Below are 6,195 nucleotides of genomic sequence, written 5' to 3'. Positions count from 1 at the left end.
AATGAACAAGTGCTATCTTGATTTATGCTGATTCTACTTGTGTAGACACACCTAAAATCACTCACCAATTCCAAGAGCACATAAATGAAATGCCATCATTTTTTGTTACTTGGTATAATTGTGATCTACATTTTTTGACAGGTTACAAATTATTCTCAAACTTTAAAACATTAAAAATATTTTCTTCTTTTTGTTATTTTCTTGGCAAGGAAATCAGCAAGACCTCAGTCAGCATTTCTCACATAGGACTTTTCACATGGGTTGGTTAAATGTATGTGTAGAATCCAGTCCCTGAGGATTCACTCATCTGCTTAGGAATTCATGCTGGCTGTTGGAAAAGAGCTCAAGTAAGGGTGCCATTTAAAGCCTTATAACTTTATTCTTTACCAGGGCATTGTTCTGCTACTTTGATTGTTGAGAGTTTCTACAAGAGCAAGCATTCTGTGGGGAGCAAGGAAACACCATATGACCTTTACTAACTGAGATTTCTGAGTGATTTGCTATCACTTGTACTGCATTTTTTTTTTTTTTTAATTTAATTTTATTTTATTTGAGAACATACTGTACAGAGGGGTTACAATTACATGGGCAGGATAATGCATACATTTCTTACCAAGCATTGCATCCTCCTCCTTTGTTTACCCTTCACCTCCCTTCCCAGCCTCCCCCCTCCCTCCCACCCAATCATACCCCCCTCCCCCCCCCCCCCCACCGACATTGTAAAGCTGGTTTTGACATGACATTTTGTATTTCTCATTGTTGCAACAGGTCCACCTGAATCCTTAAACGACTTGTTTGTCCCCGTCTCCTCCACAAGTTATACTGACATCAAATATAGTGAAAGCAGGGGTTACACTGTGGGGGAGGGACACACAAAGCAACAAAGAAATAATCTTATAAATGCATTAGAAACACATGCATGAAAGAAACAAAAACATTAAAATACATATTTGAGGTTTTGTTTTCCTAACATCACATTATCTGACTTTTTCCGCTTGACTCATACCTATACTAGATATTGCAAATAAGGGAAACCATGGGACCTATGTTTCTTTGGGCCTGGCTTACTTCACTTAATATAATTTTTTCCAAGCCTTTCCATTTCCTAACAAATGGGGAAATGTCATTCTTTCTGATGGAGGCATAGAATTCCATTGTGTATATATACCACATCTTCTTGATCCATTCATCTACTGAGGGGCATCTGGGTTGGTTCCATGTCTTAGCTATGGTAAATAATGCTGCAATAAACATAGTTGTGCTGGTAGCTTTAGTGTGGCCTTGTTTGTGATCATTTGGGTAAATGCCCAAAAGTGGGATTGCTGGGTCGTTGGGGAGCTCTATGTGGAGTCTTTTGAGGAACCTCCATACTGCTTTCCAAAGTGGTTGAACAAGTTTACATTCCCACCAACAATGAAGTAAGGTTCCTTTCTGTCCACATCCCCTCCAGCATCTGTTGTTGTTAGAGTTCTTGATTTTCGCTGTTCTAACTGGAGTGAGGTGATATCTCAATGTTGTTTTGATTTGCATTTCTTTTATGGCTAGGGATGTTGAACATTTCTTCATGTGTCTATTGGCCATCCTTCTTTCTTCTTCAGAGAAGCTTCTCTTTAAGTCTTTCGCCCACTTACTTATTGGGCAGTTGTTTCTTTGAGGATTTGTTGTTGGGTGGTTTAATTTTTTGAGTTCCAAGTATATTTTAGATATGAGACCCTTGTCCGTTGTATGGCTAGTAAAGATCTTCTCCCAGTCCGTGGGCTTTCTATTGATCTTGCTAGCTATGTCATTTGCCCTGCAGAAGCTCTGCAGCCTTATACAATCCCATTTGTCCAGCCTTTCTTTGATTTGTTGTGTTTCCGGGTTTCTATTCAGAAAATTTCGGCCTGAGCCAAGGAGACCCAGGGTTTCTCCTATTCCATCCTGTAATGTTTTCAGAGTGTCTGCTTTGAGTTCAAGGTCTTTGATCCATTTGGAGTTGATTCTGGTGCAGGGTGATATATAAGGATCTAGCTTTAGTTTTCTACATGTAGTTAACCAGTTTTGCCAGCACCATTTACTGAAGAGGCTGTCTGTCTTCCATTCTATTGTTTTAGCTCCCTTATCGAAGATTAGATGGCTATAGGTCTGTAGGTTCATTTCTGGGTTTTCAATTCTATTCCATTGGTCCTGAGGTCTGTTCTTATGCCAATACCAAGCTGTTTTGATTACTATGGCTTTATAGTAGAGTTTGAAATTTGGTATTGATATTCCTCCAGCAGTATTCTTTCCGTTGAGGAGCGTTTTTGCTATTCGGGGTCTTTTATTGTTCCATATGAATTTTTGGATTGCCTCTTCTATTTCCTTGAAGAATGAGGGTGGAATTTTGATAGGTATTGCGTTGAATTTGTAGATAGCCTTGGGCAGTATTGCCATTTTCACGATGTTAATCTTTCCAATCCAGGAGCATGGGAGGTTTTGCCATTTTTTAAGTTCTGTGTTGATTTCCTTTTTCAAGATTTTAAAGTTTTCATCATAGAGGTCCTTCACTTCTTTAGTTAAGTTAATTCCTAGGTATTTTATTTTTTGTGAGGCTATTACAAATGGAGTTGCTTTCCTAATTTCGGCCACACTTTTCTCATTGTTGGCATACAGAAAAGCCATTGATTTTTGGGGGTTAATTTTATAACCTGCTACTTTGCCAAAGTTTTGAATCAGCTTGAGTAATTTGGGAGTGGAGTCTATGGGATTCTTTAAATACAAGATCATGTCATCTGCAAAGAGGGAGAGTTTTATTTCTTCTTTCCCTATTTGGATCCCCTTTATGTCTGCATCTTGTCTTATTGCTGTAGCTAGGCATTCTAATACTAGATTGAAGAGAAGTGGAGAGAGCGGGCATCCTTGTCTTGTTCCTGAGTTAAGAGGAAATGGCTTTAGTTTTTCACCATTGAGTATAATGCTGGCTGTAGGTTTGTCATATACAGCCTTTATTGTATTGAGGAATGTTCCATGGATTCCTAATTTTTCCAAAACCTTCATCATAAAGGGGTGTTGGATCTTGTCAAATGCTTTTTCTGCGTCTATTGAGATAACCATGTGGTTCTTATTCTTGCTCCTGTTGATGTGATGAATAATATTAATTGATTTGCGTATATTGAACCAGCTTTGCATCCCTGAAATGAATCCTGTTTGATCGTGGTGTATGATTTTTTGGATGAATTGTTGAAGTCGATTGGCCAAAATTTTGTTGAGAAGTTTCGCATCAATGTTCATCAAAGAAATGGGTCTATAGTTCTCTTTCTTTGATGAGTCCCTACCTGGTTTTGGGATGAGGGTTATGATGGCTTCATAGAATGTGTTCGGTAGTGAGCTTTCTCTTTCAATTTCATTGAAGAGTTGGAGGAGAATTGGTGTGAGCTCTGCTTTGAAGGCCTTGTAAAATTCCGCTGTAAAACCATCTGGTCCTGGACTTTTCTTAGCTGGGAGGTCTCTTATTGCTGTTTCTATTTCAATGCTTGATATGGGCCTGTTAAGATAGTTTACCTCATCTTGGTTTAGTTTTGGCATGTCAATATTTGCTAGGAAGAGGTCCATTTCTGTCAAGTTCTCAAACTTATTAGCATAAAGTTTTGAGAAGTATTCCCTTATAATGTTCTGAATCTTGCTTGTTTCCGTGGTGATGTTTCCATTCTCATCTCTGAGTTTATTAATTTGGGTGTGTTCTCTTCTTTTTCTGATAAGATTTGCTAAGGGTCTGTCAATTTTGTTAAGTTTTTCGAAGAACCAACTCTTTGTTTTGTTGATTCTTTCTATAGTTTTTTTGGATTCTAATTCATTTAATTCTGATTTAATTTTGATTATTTCTTTCCGTCTACTGGATTGGGGTTTATCTTGCTGCTCTTTTTCAAGGAGGTTTAGATGTGTCATTAAATTGTTAGTTTCAGATCTCTCCAATTTGTTGATGTAGGAGCTCAGAGCTATAAACTTGCCTCTGAGTACTGCCTTTGCTGTGTCCCAGAGGAGCTGGTATTTTGTGTGTTCATTTTTGTTGAATAGCATGAACATTTGAATTTCCTTTCTAATCTCTTCCATGACCCACTCATGATTCAGCAGTGTGTTGTTCAGCCTCCATGTGATACCGGACTTTCTTTGGTGGCTTTTGGTGTTGAGTTCTAACTTTATTCCCTTGTGGTCAGAGAGAATGCAAGGTATAACTTCAATGTTTCTGAATTTAGACAAGTTTGCTTTGTGGCCTAAAATGTGGTCTATTTTAGAAAACGTTCCATGTGCTGCTGAGAAAAACGTGTATTCTGATGCTGCTGGGTGAAATGTTCGGTAAATGTCTGTTAAGTCTAGTTGATCTATGCAGCTGTTTAGATCTGCGGTTTCTCTGTTGAGTTTTTGCCGAGTTGATCTATCTAGTGGGGAGAGTGGTGTGTTAAAATCCCCAACGATTAATGTCTTTGGATCTATATGGGATTTGAGGGAAAGTAGTGTTTCTTTGATAAATTTGGGTGCTCCATTGTTTGGCGAATAGATATTTAGAATTGTAATATCCTCCTGAAGGAGAGATCCTTTAATTAGTATGTAGCGACCTTCTTTGTCTCTTTTCATGAATTTTAATTTGAAGTCTATTTTATCTGATATTAGGATTGCAACTCCCGCCTGTTTATGCGGTCCGTTTGCTTGGTAGATTTTGTTCCAGCCTTTAACATTGAAAATGTGTTTGTTTTTATGGGCAAGATGTGACTCCTGCAGGCAGCAGATAGAAGGGTCTTGTTTTTTAATCCAACTAGACAGTCTATGTCGCTTAATTGGAGAGTTCAGTCCGTTAACATTAAGAGATAGGACTGAGAGGTATTTGGGAGTTCCTGCCATGTTATCTACCTTCTTGGGGGCTGCGAAAACTGGGTTCTTCCTATGGTTCTTGGATTCTCAGTTTGGGTGCAGTTTCTTGGCCTTTATTGCGGTCTTGTTGGTTTTGTATGTGTAGCACATCTTTAAGAATCTTTTGTAGGGCTGGTTTGGTGGAGATGTATTGTTTCAATTTTTCTTTGCTATGGAAGGTTTTTATTTGGCCTTCAGTTATGAAGGAGAGTTTAGCTGGGTACAGTATTCTTGGTTGATAGTTGTTTGTTTTTAGGGCATGGCATACATCATTCCAGGCTCTTCTTGCTTTGATTGTCTCTGCTGAGAAATCTGAGGTGATTCTAATTGGTTTCCCTTTATAAGTGATTACCCTTTTCTCCCTGACAGCTTTAAGGATCTTTTCCTTGTTCTGAGTTGATCCTGTGTGGATTATAATGTGACGGTGGGATGTCCTATTCTGGTCTGGTCTATTTGGGGTTCTAAAGGCTTCTTGTATCTGGACAGGCCTATCTTTTTGCATGTTTGGGAAGTTCTCTGCTAGGATCCTGTTAAACAAATTTCCTAGACCATTAACTTCTGTTTCTAGGTGCTCCTCTACACCCATTATCCTTAGATTAGGCCTTCTGATGGTGTCTTCCAGGTGTTGGATAGATCTATCATATTTCTTGGACTTGTCTTGGATGGTTGTATGTTCTTTCTCTATAATATCTAGGCTGTCTTCAATCCCTGAGATTCGATCTTCTGCATGGTCTAACCTGCTGTCAAGACTCTCTACTTTGTTTTTTATCTCTTTTCCTTCTAGTTGGTCAGCTTTGATGGCTTCAAGTTCTTTGTTGAAGCTCTGTTTTAGGTCTTGTATGAATTTCTTTACTTCCTTAATTTGGTGTTCAGTGTTTGTCCTCAAATCACTTAGTTGATTGGTTATGGTTTCTTTGGGCTCCCATTCCTTCTGTTGGGTTCCATTCAGCATTCCCTTTGTGGTCTCCCTGACTTCCTTCAGCTCTTTGTTAATGGATTCCATGAATGCCTTTAGTGATCTTTGTGTGTTCTCTACCTGGTCTCTCAATTCCTGTATTACTCTTTGATTAGCTTCCTCCCGTTCGTGGGATTCCTGCAGATCTCTTTGAGTGTTCTCAGCCTGCTCACGCCATTCCTCCCTTTCTCTTTGAGTATTCTCAAGTTGTTCACGCAAATCCTGTATCAGTTTTTGAGTAGCTTCCTCACGCTTATGATATTCCTGTATAAACTTCTGGGATGCCTCCTCTCTCTCCCTATCACGCTCATACAGAGTCCTTTGTACGTTGTCAAACTTTTCATTTATCATGTTTGCCACCAGTGTTTGTAGCGCTG

Source organism: Dipodomys spectabilis, unplaced genomic scaffold, assembly GCF_019054845.1.
Source record: "Dipodomys spectabilis isolate Male_0828 unplaced genomic scaffold, ASM1905484v1 ptg000191l, whole genome shotgun sequence".
Lineage (NCBI taxonomy): Eukaryota > Metazoa > Chordata > Mammalia > Rodentia > Heteromyidae > Dipodomys > Dipodomys spectabilis.
The sequence above is the reverse complement of the archived record's forward strand: the minus strand, read 5'-3'. Positions refer to the sequence as shown.